This window comes from Aethina tumida, chromosome 8, assembly GCF_024364675.1.
Source record: "Aethina tumida isolate Nest 87 chromosome 8, icAetTumi1.1, whole genome shotgun sequence".
In the NCBI taxonomy this organism is placed as follows: Eukaryota; Metazoa; Arthropoda; class Insecta; order Coleoptera; family Nitidulidae; genus Aethina; species Aethina tumida.
Window position 1 is genome coordinate 5,675,056 of NC_065442.1, and position 20,507 is coordinate 5,695,562.

General features: G+C 32.2%; 1 protein-coding gene across 1 annotated transcript in view; it reads left to right on the top strand.

Annotated features, from left to right (window-relative positions):
• The window catches only part of LOC126266346 (uncharacterized), a 183,910-nt gene that overhangs the window by 25,380 nt on the left and 138,023 nt on the right, over window positions 1-20,507 (top strand). The window lies entirely within an intron of this gene.

Genomic DNA, 20,507 nt, shown 5'->3' on the forward strand with positions numbered 1-20,507 from the left:
AATTTGAGAAATTATATACACAGTAGTATACTACATGGAACTTATTCTTTTTATATCATTCTTAATTTCTTATCGATTAAGGTTTGTTATAATCTCAGCTGTGTATTATTAGACAAATATTTTCTCGTAAGTTATTTTATTTATTTTAATTGTATATTTATTTATTTTTAATTGTAACAAAAATAGGTTTTTTTTAACTATCAAGAACATTCATAAGTACTTTGTGTTGTACAAGTGTAATTATAATTTAAAATATTTTCAGTTAAAGAACCACATCTAAAAGAAAGATTATTCATCTATAATAATATATATTTGTGACAATTTCATTATGCACATGTTTATAATTTTTATATTTTAGATATTACAACAGGCTGCTCCTGAATTTAATGGGCCATTGTCACAAGATTAAGGTGTGAAGTCTATACATTGTTTTAATTGAAGAAATACTAAGAACAATCAGTGACCTGAAGAATATATCAGTATTTATGAACCAGATATTGAAAATTTCGCACCTCAACTGATATGTAAAATAATAAGAAATCATGTTCCATATGTTTCTTAAAATAGGTAATATTTTAAGTAACAAGCATAAATTATTACTTCTGTTAAATTTCTATTAAAATTTATATATTTTTGGGTATATATATAGGTATATAATTTGGGGTTGTCAAAAATAAGGTTTGTAACCTGCTGCTCGACAAACATTAGGGTTGTAAATTTGACAATTATTTCGTGTATCCACCAAAAACGTGGTGATTAGTTGGCTGGGGTGTGTCTATTATTACCAGTCCTTTATCTTGTCCTAAACTAAAAATATCTTGATTTAATTGCATTAGTGGTAAAGGATTTTAAAATAGTTATTTCTTACATTTTTGTTTATGGGCGGTATTAAAAACATTTTCACTTCCAATTACACAAATTTTCTTCTTTAACACCTTTTTCTGCTTTATTTTGTGTTTGACCCGAACAACACTACTGAATGGTTGAAGTTTAGTACGGTACAGCGTGATACAAAGTGTCCCTGTCGTCCACACTTAATACAGACAATCGATGGCTTCGTCGAATTTGGTCCCTTGAACGTTGGAAATCCTCTCGAAGTATAAGGTCCCGACATCTCGTTTTCATCATGCAATTTTCCACCCTTTATTAAAGCCGTTATTTGTTAGACATCTTATTAGGACTGTTATCGAAATCGTTCTTCATCGATTTCCTTTTCATGTAGGAAAAAAACTTCCTTTTCTTGTTGTACTGTACCTTTTGTATTAACGTCGGCAGTAAATGCAAGACTACGAATTCCAGGTTCGAACGACGTAATGTGAGCAAGAGCTGCATTGCAATCTCTTAATTGATTAGATTTAACCACATCTACATCATTTGGCAGACTGCATATGTTGAAAGGCATTAGTCGTTATTTGGTTTAGCCTTCTACAACCAAGAAGAATCTTGACTCTTCAAAGCTTACTTTATATTATCAGGGGAGCACCGTTCATAGATTTGTCCATAATGTACATATCAGCATCGACATCCAAGCTTGTGCATCAGCATTTCCCACATCTGGATCACATTCTGTCAATTCTACACAACTTGACTCTAAGGTGGCTTCAGAGCTTGTAATATAGTAGAACCATGAAGTTTTCGTTTTGTTTTTTGTGAACACCTCCCACTTTACTTCACTTTCAGTTGCCTACAAATAAGTTGTTTAAAATTTATCAAAACTTGCATTATAAGATATACTCATCATCTAATTCCTTATACCTTTATTTTCATCTTATGGTACAGAAATTTAAAGTAACACAATATTAACTGATTGGCATTTATTACAAGAAAATACCAAAGATTCAACATGTGGATCACTCAACGAAGTTGAACACACGCTGACTGTTGATCTTCTTCAGTCTCCTTTCCGTGATGTGGCGGTTCGACATTTTCGGCTGGGGTAGGCAACCAGAGTACGCAATATTCCGGTTACAAGCGATAATTTAGAGTATTCACAACAGGTTCATGTTCTGGGACTTTATTCATTTTATTTATTTTATTCAATTTGCACATAATATATCTAATAAATAATATAATTAATAAACTAATAAATAATAATTTAATAACTTAACCTTCCAATCCAGCTTGATGGATTTTTTTGTGTATATTTTCAATTTCAGAACTAATCCATTCACCTTTTTTTAATACTAGGATAATTATGTCAGTTTTCCATATATAGGAAGGTATTAGGGCTTATCCACCCCCAAAGATTTACGGATATTCTTCCGGAACGATTACTCGGTAAGATGTGGTTTTCATCAAACCGAATACAATTCCTTCAACCTCCCATGATCCGACGATTTGAAACATTTTTCATCTGAAAATACTGTGGTGCTAAAATCAAAATAACGAGACTGCTCCGCAAACTCTAGACATTTTTGTTTATTTTCATTGGAAAGTTGAACCTTTGCTGGTCTACGGTTATGTATCCCCTCTTGGTGTAATGCCCTCCTGACCGTTGTGGTACTCACGCCAAATTCTGCCGTAAAATTTGACGTGCAAGTAAACCGATTTGCAGTAACGGCATTTACCAATTGCCTCCTTTGGATTTCCCCTGTTAGAGGCGGCCGGCCGTCCGTGGCAGAACGGTTACCCGGTGTTCCGCCTCATAATTTTTAATTAATCTCCGTGCAGTTTCTCTCTAAAAGGGAACAGAACAATTCGTTTTATTTCAAATAATTTATGGTATTTATATTTACCCAAATGATACCGTTGTCGTGCGGTATTCCATAAAGTTTAAAAAGCCCCGAGTATAAGATATAAAAAAAATTATAGCTTAGGATTTCATGTTATATAATTTTGTAATTACTATTATTTAATTTTTTTTTAATAAACAAATAAATTAAATACCAATATAGTAAATGAAAATAAAAAAAATAAGATTTAAGATATTCATTGAATAAACATCTATAATATATTAGTTATTCTTTATTCATTCTATCGTTTCCAGATTCTATTAGTTACAGGCAGAGACTGAGGCTGAGAACTCATGGCTGAATTTTATAAAATTATAGGGAAACGTTAGAAGTCTTGGAGTCTGTTAATTTGGAGCTGTTACGTTAAGCTGTACGAACATTCTCAGTATTGAAAAGAACAATCTTAATTGGTCGTTTGAGATTTTGTTTCGATGAATCGAATTTACCTAAACGAGTAGAAACAATATTGTCTTCGTGTACTTCAACAAAACCAAGTATGTTATTGGCCAATTGTGTGTCAAGTGCTGACTGTTCGGCTTTCGCCTTAGTATTATTTGATTCAATAACTCCATATATATACTCGTAATAACATTGTTCTTTCGCTTTTCTCTTTCGACAATCTCCTGAATAACTTTCCCAGTTTGAATCAGGGTTGATTCTTTTGTTTTCTCAGTCGATTTACCACACAGTTGGAATTTTACACTGCTAACTTCCTCCTGGAGATTGAAAATAGCAGCCTTAAGACTGTTCAAGTCGTTGTTCCTTTCCTTACATGTTGAACAATTCAACGATAAGCCAGAATCAGCTCGAATCTGTTTAGCTAATGTACTGCTTATTTTAACACAATAAAAAACGACTTGTCACAGACACCGCAGTTTACCAATTTATGTGAATCGGCTTTCTTACCTCAACAAGCGCAAGGATTCATTTAGGAAAAATATCGGCTTGCGTTGATGTCAAAACCACCAGAGTACCTTCACCTACTCGGTTCATCCTCCGATAGAATTAACAGTAGTTTCAGCAGCGTTGTGGACACACGTCTATACTAAACTAAACTAAAATAAACTTTATTGGTCTTCAGATAAAATACATATCATTGCCACATCTATCTCGAGTTTCCTGAGGGACTTTAGAGTCGGATACCCGACGTACCGGGCTCTTTTCGTTACTAACTGTCAAATAATTGGGCACACGTCACGCAACTAACTAATCATCAACGTCCACATTGGAGGCGATGCGCCATCAGATATGATTTCATAAAGAAGAAATTTAAAAGGGCCGGTTCACAAAAATAAACAGCTCCGTAGAGCGTGGAGCCGGATTTGGCGAGCTCAGCGAAAATAATATCAGTTGTGTATATCTCCGGAACGAGCTGAAGCAGATGAAAGGGCTAAAAATTGTCCAAATGTTGACAAATGCCACCCCTTTATGTTTCCTATTCACCATCAGTGGTCTAATGCATGTTATAGTTCCGAAAAGTTAGATTTAAACCACTATTCGTCTATCACCTCGTCGAAATTCTTTATATATAGGCTAAGTATGTTGTTAATATGATTTGATGATATGATGATTTTTCGTCATTATTATGAAAATACATGCATTTGGTACTGTATGTGTGGTGGAAGCTGGTACTGCATGTGTGCTAAAAGCTGGTACTGCATGTGGGGCACTATCTGATGTAGCATATGGTACTGCATATGGTGCTGCATTTCCTTAGGTGACATTTGGGGTGATGTGTTGGGTGGCTCCTGGAATTGTATCTGGGGATGGCACTCGTGAGACATCATCACAGGTGCTGCCCGGAACATATTTTGCGAAATTATATCTTCTGCCTTATAAAAGAATGGCATTCCATGGGCATAATGCTGGTAAAAAAAACCCTTATTTTTGTTTAAGACCTGGTGGCTTCAAAATCGTGTTTCGAAGTATAGGTAGTACTGCATGTGTGGTGGAAGCTGGTACTGCATGTGGGGCACATCTGATGTTGCATCTGGCACTGCATGTGTGGTGGAAGCTGGTATTGCATATGGGGCACCATCTGAAGTGGCATCTGATACTGGATATGATACCTTAGGTGGTGTTTGGGGTAATGTGTGGGGTGGCTCCTGGAATTGCATCTGAGGATGGGACTCATGAGACATCATCACAGGTGCTGCCCGGAACATATTTTGCGAGATTATATCTTCTGCCTTATAAAAGAATGCCATACCATGGGTATAATGCTGGTAATACAGATCCTTTTTTTGTTTAAGACCTGGTGTCATCAAAATTATGTTTCGAGGTATAGGTGACGGTGGCACTAAAATACTTTGTTCAATTGCTTATGCGTTCTGACTGTATACTTTGTCCTCTTTCCTTTCTGTATGTGAAATGTACGATATATATGATATCTGTTTCTAATCCGACAACCAAGCATGGTTTCTTGCGCCTTGTTGGCTGCTTCCTTAGTGGAGAACGAAACAAATGCCACCCATTTGCTTCCTATTCTCTATCAAGAGTCTAACGCATGTTATAATTCCGAACTTCGCAAAATTTGATTTGGGGTCACATAAATATAATACTACTAGCTGACCCGACAGACTTCGTCCTGTCAAAAAAATTTGTAATCTGGCAGTGTTTTGTTCCTACCTTTTTTATATTCTTTGCAAAAAATTATCCTGAACAGAACCGTCACCCTGGTAATAATTCGGTGTGAATTAAAAATAATTAAATAAAACACTATAAGCATTTAAAAGTAAGTAAATTTAATCATGCAAATCATAATTATTAACAAAAAAAATCAGTTCTATTTTCATTGTAGTGCTTTGTGATAAACGATGGTTTTTGTTTGATTACCTGGCGCATAGACAAACAAATCTGATGGTTTTCCAATACGGGAACAGGCAACATACAATTGACCATGTGAGAAACATGGGTTTTCCAAATTAATACCACAAACACTTAATGATTGCCCCTGGGACTTGTTTATGGTCATAGCAAAAGCAAGCCGCACTGGAAACTGTAGTCGTTTAAACTCAAATGGCACATCAGTCGGTATCATTGGGATGCGCGGTATGAGAACATCTTCTCCTTTATACTTTCCTTTCAATATAGTTGCTTCTATCACGTTGTTTAGTAGTTTTTTATCGCTAACCGTGTGCCGTTGCAAAGGCGCGGTTGGTTGATATTTCGCAACATTATAATTACCGATCCAACCTTTAATTGAAGATTGTGAGGTGGCAATTCTGGCAAATCCAGCGAGTTCAAAAATTCCGGTGGATAGTTAACTACATCGTCTTGGTTAGTTGCCGAATCAACTGATTTATATATCCTCGATTCGCCTGTAATTTGTTCTTGAATTTTGAAATTTAATTCAATGTTTTTGGCTGCCAATATAGCTCGTTCGCTTAACCAATCATGGTTTCTGTAATTTTGAGCAACATCTGGAAATACCTTCTGAATGAGTTCTTCTTTTGATTGAGTTAAATGACAAAAACTTTGAGGAAAGTTAATGCATCCAGTCAACATGTCAATAGGAAAATTGCCATTACCAATGTCAATGAGTTGTTTAGAGAATATGTTTCCAGATTGGTCATTTTGCAACTCAACACGCATATTCTTGCTTAAATGAAGTACTTTGACATATTTCCACAAATTGGATGACTTTAGACATGCGTTGAGTTCATCAGCTGGCGCTGATCGTGGAATCACTGGCAATGTTTGACGAAAATCTCCTGCTAATAAAATCATTGCACCACCAAATCGGTTCTGATTGCTCCGTAGATCTTTTAAAGTTCTGTCTAAAGCCTCCAAAGATTTTTTATGTGCCATCGTGCATTCATCCCAAACGATCCATTGACATTGCTGCAAAACCTTTGCCATTGCAGAGTTCTTCGAAATGTTGCAGGTTGGAGTTTCATTGCTTTGCATATTTAATGGCAATTTTAATGCTGAATAGGCTGTTCGACTACCTTCAAGCAAAGTTGCTGCGATTCCCGACGAAGCGAGTGCAAAGCCAATTTTATTTTGTGAGCGAATTGTTGCTAATATTAATGAAATCAAAAAAGTTTTTCCTGTACCACCAGGTGCATCTAAGAAGTAAATCCCCCCAGTTTCACCATATGTTACTTTCATAAGAGTATCAAATACATGCCTCTGTTGTTCATTCAACAGTGGAAGATTTGTTTGAATTAATTCTTTCAAAGTGTTGAGATCATACAGTTTTTCTCGGTGCAACTCTTGGTTAAAAGCATCATGCATTGGACGATTGGGCGCGGCCAGGCCTAATTGAATTAATAGTTTGTTTGACATCATCAAGCACATGTCTTCAATTGAAATCAATGCTTCGTTGTAAATTTCTTCACTGATTTGCATATTTGGATTTCCCATTCTATTCCGTATTTGATACAAAATATCATCACACATATAATCTTTGTACTTGATCCACAAATCAATTGTGTTTGATGGGAAGCATGTAGATATGATTATAGAAAACAATGTTCGTATTTGATGAGCGTGTGAAGATATTACAGCATCACTGAGAGTTTGATCCCAATGAGCGTCATGTTCTAGCAATTGTAAACGTTGACAGGCTTCTCTGTAGGATCCACACAATTCACCATCAACAGTTCGTAAATGTTGGAATGATGTTGGGCCACGTACATTGACTAATAGCAGTCGTAAATAAAAACATTCACCATTGCTTGGATGTACTGAATAAATTCGACCAATCGCATCGGTGGAATATACATCTGGGTATCCTGGTACTGGTTTTCCTTGTTTCCGTCGTATAAATCTCCTTGAGGATTGATTCCAAGTATAATATTTTGGCATTTCAGAATATAGCAATGTTTGTGCGAAATTATCGTTTTGACATGTCTCAAAAAAAATTGTTAATGTAGTAGATGGTGGCTGAGCAGCTCTTTGACCTGCGTTCTCTGCTGTAAAATACACTCTTTGTCAATTTTCTAAATGCACAGCTAAGTGAATTACAGAAGGGTGTCTCTCATGAATTGGAAAAGAAAATATTCACCAAATTGCTTCATTCTAACATAGCGGCCCATTTGGTATTGAGTAACTTCATCATTGGAATTCTCTGCACCAATTCCAATCACAGCCATATCACTCCCTTTGGTTACATATTTGCAAATGTATTTAATAGATTTCACTGAATGGCAAGATTCAACATTGATGTGTGCTTTGAAGGTCTTTGATAAAATGGGTGAATATGGAACAATCCAGTGATTATCTATCTCAATATCTTGTTGATTTATTTTTACAATTGTTGATCTTCCATTGTCTGCTGTCGATCGGCGACGATACAGTGGATAACCGACATTACCAGTAATTGTTTCCGATATTAATGTTCGTGGGTATCGTTTCAAACATTTACCATCCATCATACACGGTGAATTTTGATTAAGAGTTCCACAGGGACCATGTATCATGTTTTTGATAACTACCTCATTCAATCCAGGATCTACTTGTACATTAGGGATTTCAGCTGATATCACTGCATCAACTTCATTTGGCCTTATCTTTTCAACCAACCAAATCAAAATGTGTGCATGTGGCAATCCTCGTTTCTGCCACTCCACAGAATACATCCAGCAGCGTGTCTCACCAAACACATGATGTTTTACAATGAAATCCATCAAAGATTTCAACTTTTGTCTAAAGACTCTGGCTGTAATATCATGACGATCAATGGGTGATTGCCCAGGGAATAACTCCTGCTTGATTTCAATCCAGTGTGGATTGCATGTAAATGTGATGAACAAATCTGCTGTATAATAACGCATAATGACGAACATACGACATGGCATCTTGAGCATATTCGTGCATATGTCTAGGGCTTCCGATGTATGTTGCTGGAAGAATTGTCGTCCGTCCCACATTCTGTGCATTGCCATCTGTATTAATCGCATCTCGAAGGTGAATATACTCTTCAGATCGGAGTTTAGTTGAGATTCAACCTGATAAATGTTAATCTCTCCGTTTCAATTTTAGCATACATGTCAACAACATATTGGTGATATAATCGCCGACATTTCAATATGTGATTGTCTTCATTTTCCCGAATCATTAGGCGGTATGAATAATATTTCATTGAACTTACTTTTTTGTTGATTTCAGAACCTGTAAATATATTTTGTTTTAATAACATTGAAATATAAAATTAAAATACATAATATATTGACAGAGATATTATCACCATAGCTAAACTAATATTTTAATTACCTGTAATGGGATTGATCATTTTTATTGAGAAATCTTAGCCATCTTCACCTTGCCAAAATATAATGGGATATTGCAGTGCATCATATGAGCGGGGTGTTTTCTTTATACGTTGTAATTGATCATTCCGACGATGTAAAACAATATCACGGGATTCAAAGTTTTCTCCAACTACAACGATAGCAACTTCATCAATAGTTGGTGCATTAAAACGCCTTACATGTTGACCCGTAGGTGTTTTATCAGCTCTGATTACAATTTTGTGATTATCAGATGGCATCAGATCAAGTGCACTTTTAAACAATATAATCAATTGATTGTGTTCATGAAAAAAAGTTTGTAATTGTTCTACAATAGGCCTCTTTACTAAATTGTTATATGCACAACGCTGATCTATTTCTTGTTGTGAATTGCCCATAAAATAAATTTGCAGGAATTCATAGTTGCTAGCTGGCACTGGTAACAATGAACCTGCTCTGTGATATATTTGGCCTTGTATCTGTAAAATTAAAAAAAATATATATTATATTTGTACCAAAAACAACACTATAAAATAAAATAAATAAGCAATGTGTAGAATAAATTTATGTATTGTCAGTGATCAAACTTAAATAATATTTGTTATTATAAATTATATATCAGAAGATATAAGTTGGCATAAAATTTTCCCGAACCACATTTGTTGCCCCAAATGAAGTCATTTGAAAGCAATTGTTATATTGTTGGAAATTTTTCAAAAAGTGTATGGAATCTGTTCCTATTCCTGAAACCAATGAGTACAATAACTCTGGTGGTGGATTCAATGGTATTAATTTTACTTTACCATTTGCGCAACACAATCCATTGGCTTCGTTTTTGTATTTTAATGCTTTACAATGTGAGCAAACCGAGTTCATAGAACCAATAACAACACATTGGTAGTTACTGTAGTCAACTGACACATCGTAACTGAAAGCAGCCCGATTCAAATTTGCGCGATTATTAGTTGAAAGTCGTGCTCGCGCTTCACGTGTTTGTGATATCCTAATTCTTGTATGTTCATTTCGGTCGTCACGTTCTTGTGCAGTACGATTAGATCGGTAATTGGCTTGGTTTGTAGCATTTCGTGTTCTTCTACTTAAATTGCCTCGTCTTATAGGAGGCATTATTAAAATATTGTGTCACATGCAATAACTTTTTTTTCATAGGTAGATAACAAAACACTGCAAACAAAACAAAAGCACACTCAGTAGAGTATAACAGAAAATCCAAGAAAAACAACACCGGCAAAGGCGGCAAATCGACATTGACAGTTGTTTTTTTAATTTGTTTTTTTTTTAATCTGATATGACTTGAAGTCAAATCCTTTAAAGCCATACCAATGTTTCATTTTTTTTTGTCGCCTGCCGAAAGTAAAACAAAAGAAATAATAATATATCGCGAAACCGACCAAGTTGTTATTATTATATTTTGTGACTATTCAATTTGGTCGGGTCCGCGATCACTTTTTTTTAATTTCGGAACGCGACATTAAATCCTCCAACGACGTATTCTGGGCTCCAACGCACACACGCACACTGTTTTGATAGATATGATTGAATTTGAACTTTGTTTAGCGGTAAGAAAGTGCAAATTTACTTTTTGACGTTAGGAACACACCTACATTTCTTAGATAACAGTGAGTGCTTGTAATTTAATATGAACTTTATATAATAGCAATAAAGCTCAAATTGATTCTACGTTTTAGTTAGAAAACTTTTGTATGTGAAAAAGAAAAGTGCTGATTTTAGGGTTTTCCCGGCAATTATTCGATTTTTTCTCGCCGTAAGAACCATCCTTGGACTTCAACGAACATTTTAAAAAAAGAATTGGCCAAATTGGTCCAGGCGTTGTTGAGTTATGCGCTTACCAACACATTTTGCGATTCATTTTTATATTATAGATTATCAGAATATTAAGAATAGAACATTAAGGTACGATAATCTAATCTAACACACATAGATAAAATTAAAATATAGATAAGATTACACATTATTAACTAATTTTGTAAGCTTTAGTTATTCAGAGAATATTTTTTGTGTTTTGTTGAAATTGTTATAATAACTACAATATTTAAAGCGATTATTTAAATAACAAATATTAAAATAATCTTAATTAATATTATTTTGAATTATTTTAAAAATGATTTAAATTCCTATTTTAGCTAATGTGATATATTTTAAAAATATTACATACAAGAAATAAAAATTAACTATTTTCATAACAAAACCAAGTATTTGCGAAACGTAAAATTGTGCATATTAAAACATTTTAAATGTTATGAAATAATAATATGTTATTAACAAATATATTAAAAAATATCGGGTGATTAGAAATTGTTCGTGTGTATGAGTTGAAATTTCACGATACACGACAATTACTTAATTGTTATCAGTATGTAATATTTTATTTAATAATAATGGCAAATTGTTAATTGTATGTATTTACTCTTATGCTGTTAAATAAATAGTTAACGGTTATGATTCACAACACCCAGTTACTTTTTTAAAAATTTATTTTATGGACAATTTTGATATTAATTTCTTTATGTAAATTTAACAATAAAATAACAATAGTTTTTAACAATGTAACATGCATTTCGTTGTAATAAGCGACGAAAACAGAATTTGGATCTATGAATTCAAATATACCATTTTGATTTGTTCAAGAAAGATCCTCACTCTTGTTTTTCATTTATTATTTCTTTGAACGTTATTTGTTATTGTATCTTATAACTCATTCATCATTTGTAATCTGTTTCTATAAATACAATTTTTGCAATTTCGTATATTTGTATGGCAGATCATACCAAAAACCGTTTCTATGAATCTATAATAATGATAATAATAATAATAATAATAAACCGTTTATTTAACAATCGTGCTACATACAAAACATTACAAGCAGTGTAGAATAGTATAAAATATAATTAATAAAAAGTAAATACTAACAACAACAGCATATAATATACAAAAGACTACAAAAAATCTTGCATCATATAAATGAAACAGTTCAAGAAGAACGGCATATAAATAATATACAAATAATAAACAAATGCAGGGTAAAAAATATTACGATATTTATAACATTGAATTCAACAACTAAGTTGTATTACATCTTAATACAAAATCATTACGGTTTCGTGTATCATAAACATATACGTCTTTAAATAACTTACTTTTGTTACATATGTACTCAGGTAATAAACCATTTTTCACTTTAAATACAAATATATTTACATTACACATAATTTTTTGTTTCACAGACAATACATTTAGAACTCTCAACATAGACAAAATTGGAGTATACCGATTACACATTAAAATAGTTCTTAGGGCTCTGTTTTGAACAATATGCAATTAGTTAATTTTATAATTTGGAAGGGCAAACAATAGTGTAGAGCAATATTCCAAATGTGGCACAGTAATGCTCTTATATAACAATAATTTAGTATATAGTGACAGATTTTTCCTATACGTGATATAAAGCCAATTTTCTGTGAAAATTTCCTCATAATGTGATCTGCATGTGTTAGAAATTTTAATTTTGGGTCAAAGATTACTCCTAAATATTTAATATTACATTCATGTTGAATTTTACATTTGTTAATTTTAACTGTTCAAAAATGTTATGATTGTGCTCTGAATAAATATTCACAAGTTGTCACAAGTTACTTTCAAGGCGTCTTTTTTGTATTGATTGTCGTCTTAATTTTCAATATACAATATTTTCCTAATACATTAGGTTACTATATAAATTATAAAAAATTGCAAAATTTAAATAATTTTTAAATTTTGTAGAGTGGATAAAATTATAATGTTAACAATATTATTGTCTGTCTAGTTTGCAACCCGCAACTCTTTGATGTCATCGTGGTGCTGTGTACATTAGGGAGGGTATAAGGTGTTTTGGGTTGTTTACTTACTCTTTGTTCAGTTATTCATGTATATAAACTTAAGGTGCTTTTAATGACAACTATTTTATTATATTCAATAATCTATACTGAATTTTTAATTTTAGCAACGTCGCAAGAAACGAAGAAACTTTTCAGTACTTGTAAGTTTCTTAGGTCAAATGAGAAGTTATCCTGGCATGAAATTTTAGGAAGAAAGGAAATGAAATGAATCAGAAACGTAAGTATAAAATATACTTATTATATATACATATGCTGTAAACTAATTTTGCTTTGTATGATACCGATTGTGTGTTTTTAAGTATAATTACAACCGTTCTGTTATGTATTGTAAAAATATAAATTTTCGTTAGTATGTAGATAAATAAATAATGAAGTCTTACGTATAACTATTATATAAAATTATTTTAATAATTTTAATAATTAATACCGATTTTTTGTTTTCAGCATTTAACCATAAAACTAAAAAGCTTCCCTCCAAGTTGAAAGTTGCTTAGGACAAATGAAAACTTAAAACAGCATGTCATTTTATGAGGAAAGGATATAAAATGAATCAGAAATGTAAATATACAAGGTCCGACTCACATTTACTATAAAAAAAATGTATAGTATAGTATCATACTGATTATGTGTTTTTAAAAGCACCATTACAACAGTTCAGTTTTGTATTGTAAAAATATAAATTTTCATTAATATATGGATAAGTAAATGTTAGACATATGGTCATATAAATTTTAAATTTAATCTTATTGTACTAAGGGTTATCTTACAAATTTTAACTATTCAAAATTGTTGTGTATGTTTTAGTACAAATATGTATGCTGGGCAATTATTTTTCTTATTTAAATATGATCAGTTATCACAAATTACCTCCAAGGTTTCTATTGTTTTAAATGTTATTATATATATTATATTTGTCACTCGCAGTAAGTTAGTATATAAATTACACTTAATTTTTAACTTAACTATTATATAAAATTATATTAATAAATTGAAAAACTAATACCGATTTTTCGTTTTCAGCATTTAACCAAGGAACTGAAAAGCTTCCCACCAAGTTGTAAGTTCCTTAGGACAAACCAAAAGTTAAACTGGGGTGTTATTTTATGAAGAAAGGAAATGAAATGAATCAGACATGCAAGTACAAAAGGTCAGTCTTACATTTACCATAAACTAATTTTTCATAGTATCATACGATTATGTGTTCGATTACAACCGTTCAGTTTTTTATTGTAAAAATATAAATTTTCATTAATATGTGGATAATATGAAGATAAATTTAATAAATTTTAAATTTTATTTTATTGTACGTAAGATTATCTTACAAATATTAACTGTTCAAAATTGTTGTGCATATGTTTAATATAAATATGTATTCTAGGCAATTATTTTTGGTTATTTAAATATGATCAGTAATCACAAATTACCTCCAAGGTGTCTTTTCTGTTTTAAATGTTGCCTATACTATATATTTTTATAAAAGGTCAGATTCACATTTACTGTTACCTTATTTTGTCAGATTTGTATCGTTGAAATAAATTTTGAGTGATATATGAATAATATATGGATATAAAGAAATTGGACATATAATCTAACAATTTTAAAATTTTATCTTGTCATGTTAAAGCCAATATTACAAATTTTAACTGTTCAAAAATGGTTATTTACATAACGTATATTACGTGCTCTGTATAAATATGTATAATTAGCAATTATTTTTAGTCATTTAAATCAGATCAATTATCACAAATAAATAATAATAATAATAATAGTATATTCTTTAATTTATCTATTATATAAATAATTAATATTGTTTTTTGCTATTAGCATTGGACTAACATATTAAAAAGCTTTCCACCAAATTGTAAGTTTTTGAGGACAAATGAACAATTAAACTGGCATAATTTTTTAAGCTTAATTTAAATTTTATAAATTTGAAATAACAATTTTTTATGCTTTGATTTTTAAATTTTATAATTTTGTTTTAATTTTATTTATTGTGCATCCCTTTTAAGTATACAGATATTTTAACTGTCATAATTATTTCCAGATTAATTAGAGGAGACTTTTTGAGATCCTTTTCTATAGGCTCTACTCAACAAAATATGTCCAACTTTTTTTATTTCAAACGGAATAATTGAATTTAAGATTTTTCTAAAGTTCTTTCAGTAACTTTTAGCTTAAAATTCTCAGGTTACCCGATAATAATTTTCAAATTTGTCTAGTTTCAAATTATATTTGATGACATTTGATGACTTTTGTTTATATAATCTATTAATTTGTTATATTTTCACTTTTGTTATTGGACTATATTGAAAATTTTCACCAATTTAAAATTTTCATAGTGAATATCAAATTTGTAAAATTTCAATTTTGTTTAATTTCAAATATTATTTGCTGAATTTTGAAGAATTTTGTTTATCTAATTAATTGATTTTGTTTCATTTTCATCTTTATTTTCATAGTTGATCATTTGACTAATTTAAAATTTTCTTACTGAATTTCAAATTTTATGTTATGTATGTTTCGTTACTGAATGTTGATTGTAAATATCAATAATTAAATTCTTGTATATTTTCAGTCAAAGATATCTTCGTGAAATTTAATATCTTTTAAATTTTACCTTTAAAAATAATTTTTAAATATTTTCTATAAATTCTCAAGTACATTTATTTAAAAAAGTATATTAATCATTCTCAATGCATTGTTAAATTGTTAGTTTAAAAAATACTAAATAAAACTGAAAATGTCAAAATTAATATTTTGTCATATTGTAATAAATTATGGTCAGTTCTGAGAATTAAATATTAAAGTTTTCAGTGTGTTGTATTATGATTTTATTTTTTATGTTTTTTAGTAAATTTGAAAACAATAATTCAAATTTATTATTTTATTTTTAATATTAATTTGTTATACTCCATTTTTGAATTGAGAATTAAGAGACTCTCTACAGTCTTTAAACATTTAGGTCATAAAAAAATTAAAATGTTTTTTGTTTTAGGTATTAGGATCACTTCACGGATCACGGAAACCGAGTGGTTCGAGACTTACTTTCTTCAAACAGTCGAACCAATTGATTGTATCAATCTTTTAGTACACCAAAATAATTGAGGGAACTCGGGTTCAAACTCTTAGAACATTAGTAGTCTATACTCATTTGTATATTGACATAAGGACGAGTTGCTGCTCCAGGTGTGGACTTTCATAAGTAATATATATTTAGTATGTAATTTGTAACAATGTAATTTATTACTTTAACAATATACAATACTAAAAGAGTTTGATCCATCTGAATCCTGAAAGAGACAACTTGTACAATAGAGACAGTAAGTTTCGCAGTTTGGGACAGACTTCTAGTGTCCTAAACTGGGGCACTGATGTCTCTCTCTAAATTTAGACGGCTCAAATGTTTTTCCTACTGTATATCCAATTCTGTACCTGTTCAATTGTCTCAACTAAGGTTTATAACCTGCTGATCTTTGAACATTGGAGTTGATGAATTGACAATTATAACAAGTATCTAAAGGCTGAATTTAGTTTAAAATTTGTTGAAAGTTATGCGTAGCTCAGTTGTTATGGTTTATTTATCTCTTATGTGTCAGTTGGACTTAAGATGTTTTCTATTTATTTCAACGAGAATTCAGGAGGTCCATTTTAATGAGTTTTTGGTTTAACGTTATATCGTTGTGTTTAGTAATTTTACCTCTTTTATCCTATTTACTAAGTTTATCACTGATTTCGAAATTTTCTCTTTTCGATTTCGGATTGGAGATGTTATTGGTGGTGTTGAATCGATCGTCTCTTGAGTATAGAGTTGTTACTTCTGTTGAATTTTGCGTGTGATTCTGGTCACAAGATGATAACACAATGTTTAAATAAACAGCTTTATTTAACAACTCAAAACTCGTAATTAAACATGAGGATAAACTAAATTTTAAGTACATCATTGCTTCTTCGACTTAGAAAAGACTATTTTCCGCGTTTTTCTCTTCCAATCGGACAGTTCTGGCCTCCGTTGAAGCGTTGGATGTTCGTATTTCGGAGAGGTCAATCCGGGCGTTGTACGTCCAACAGCAAATGAACGAACTTCCGAACTAATTTTCACTCCCATAAGCGTAGTCATTTTTAAAATAGGATTGACACCTTCATTAAAAATGCAAAGAGCAATGTGTTGCTATCTCAATTTTCTGAGTTCCGGAATGAATGTTTTGGCCCGAAAGTCCAAATCAACGAGTTTAGAGACTCATTATTATTTTGAGTTTCAGAACTTAAACATCGAGTTAATAATTCCTCTGATGATAAACTCCCATAAATTGATTTTATAATTTCCAAAACTTTATCACACAAAGGAAGATTTTCATGTTGAAGCTCCTCTAAGGTATCCTCAGATTCAGCTTTTTGCCACGTACACCAACTTTCCGCACCAGGTGGGCAATACATATGTTTTTGGATCTTCATTGGTAGAACTATTATGGTAATAAGTAGTCCAAACTGCATTTTTCATGTTTTCAACAAAATCAGGGTGCCGGCGAATCGCTAAACCATAATATAAACACAATTTATTAATAACTATCAGTTAATTTGCCTTCTCCTTTTCCACCAACTCCTTTGTCACCTTTCTACGCTTTCCGTAGCCTTGCACCCGTACTTTTCTGCACATGTCCTACCCATTCTTTTTTTTTCTACTAATTAATTACCATCATAAGGATCCATATCGAGTATGCCTTTGAAAGTCTTTGTTGTAACACCATCTCCGATATATGTGAATTTCATTCCGTGTTTTTCAACTGATTTACAGAACATCTCGACAACAGCATCTACTTCTATTTTGCTTGTACTTCCTTTATGGTTTATTGTACAAAATTCTTCATGATCTTCATACCAATCATACGCAGAAATATCATTATTTTTTTTAGTTTTCCAAAGATTACATCCTTGACAGAAACTAGATTTGACAACTGTATCAACAACTTTCTTGCAATTTTTTGCAACTAGTGTAGTAACTCCGAATAGAGAATTACAACCTCTTTTGTTCTAAGTCCCACCACCAGAAACGGTAAATTCCGTTGGACTTGCATTTGAATCACAATCTGAAACTAAATATTTTTCATCATATACAGCTTTGGAAATGACGAGATTATAAACTGCAGATATAGCTAAATATGTTCTTGACACGAGCGTTACTACGTTACTACGGTACTTACCTGTACCGATTGATAATCCTTCACAAATCTCCATCAGACTAGTTTTAGAGTCTGAATAAAATGTTTGAATTACTCTTAAAAAAAATTTGTTTTAAGAAACTTATGTCGATAATGTTGTCTTTGCGGTTGATCAGTATGAATCTATCCAGGACGTACTATCTGCTACAGAATTGCATTCTCACCCCAAGGTTCATTTTTTTGCTTGTAGTGTTCGTCGTTGCTCACAACCGATATTTTTTGGAGGTGTGCTCAGCGCTGCGCACGATACGCAGACCGAATTTAGCGATTAAATCTTGTGCAATAGGATTCATTCTTTTAGGATTTTATTGTGTCGTTTGTGAATATTCCCTTTTCCGTTGTTGTTAGGGCAAAAATATTGATGGTTACTGGTACAACTTATTTATTTAGTCGGATGTTACAAATGTTGTGGTGATTTGTTGCTCAAAATGTTGTTTTGTACTAATATCTATAAACTAATTTTACTAACAAACATATTTTTCAAAAACACGTTTTGAAACGAAAAACAAGTATAACATAAATTATATGTTATTATTGCTATTACATAAATTTCGATGTCAGTACAATACTGATGTAAAAAAGTAACAAAAATATAATATTCCCGAATAGTCAAAAAAGTTTATTAAAAACAATTTTAATATTTGGTGTGATCACCATTGGCGTAAACGCTGGCCCATGGAACCAACGAAAGTCGCTCAATAATTAGTGCTCCTAACGTTCTCCCAGGTCTCCATGTGGTGTTCTTGTTAATTCTGAGAGCTGCGTTCATTCCTGTTGTCCCACCTCTGAACAATTAACCCCCAAAAATTCTCAATGGGATTGAGGTCTGGTGACTTTGGAGGTCAATTAATTCGAATAATTTCGTGGTGTTCAAGGAGCCACTCTGCACTATGTGTGCACGGTGTATTGGGCAGTTGTCATCAACAAAATTGATGATTGGTAGATCTACCTTTTTTGGGACAGAGAGGGGAAAGTGTAAACCCCTCTCCGGGTACCGATCCGGAGATCATGACCAAATGTTTAACATATGTGATTGCACATATGGGGGAAAAGGGCGTATATTTAACATATACGGGTGAATTAAACCAGAAGACGGGACTGACAAAGATGCCAGCCCCCTGTCAACTGGATCCGGAAGAACAAGCCCAATCTGAGGAAGGTTCAAGGACCACCACTGGCTTGTGGAGCGGTATTGCCCGATGGTAGATCTTCTACCGAATACACCGCATTGAAACAGAGGGTAGCATGACATCCTCTAGCACCTCGATGTAATCATAAGAGGTGGCACGACCAGGAGTGAACTCAAGCTCTCCTGGGCTAGCAACACTCATCCTACCCCAAAAATTCGCCAATGTACGGCCGGATTGGTTGTTACTAATAATATTATCTTCAGCGTTACGAGTACCATTTCGACGCCACAGTTGAATTCTTCCGGTTTGAGAAGACTTGAATCATTTTTCATCGGTAAATATAGTTGTACTGAAATCGAAATTTAAATACTCTCTAGCAAATGCTAGACGAACACCTTTTTGGTTATCCGTGAGAGCCACCTTTTTTGCTGGCCGCCTGTTATGGAGACCCTTTCTGTGTAACGTCCTCCTAATTGTTTGTGTGGACACACCAAACTGACCAGCCAAAGTCGAGGTGTGCTCAAACCCATTTAGATCGAAGGTCTATATGACCTCTTGGATTTGAGCATCTTCCAACACTCTTTTTCGGCCAGTTCTTGGAAGTGCGCTTGTCCGGTTTTCTTCATTAAAATTTCGTACCCACCGACAAACAGTCAGTTTCTAAGGAACCGTGAAAATTTTGTTGCCATTTTGAATGCGGTGTTGCCTTTTCTTACATATTTTGTTTATCTGTCACTTTTTTAGGGCGGGAAACCTTTCATTTAAAATTTTCAATTTCAAATGTGTATAGGTTAGGTTTTTCCAAAGGTATATAAAAACAAAACAATTAAATATTTCACATCAACTTTATTATATATCAATGGTAAAAACAAAAAACATTAAAATATACATACTATATAACCCGAATTAAATCAGAACAAATGTTTTCTAATCTTAATATAAGCTTTTAATTTTGAAATTTTAGAAATAGTATTTCGATGCATCTTATACAACAAAGAATTCTTCTCAGCATTATTATTACTAATTGTAGTTTTAACACAGACGGAAGATACAGATTTACCATATGAATTATTTGAAAGAATAGGGCAAAAACTAGAACTAGGAATTTTGGATACTTGAACATTATTAATACTAATAAAAGTAGAAAGAACTGTAGAAAATGTGTAGTGGAACAGGAAAAAGACTTATTCTTAAAATTGATATTTGTTAGAACATTTAGAATAACTACAATATTTTCTATTATAACCATAAATTGATGAGAAAAATCCATTATAAA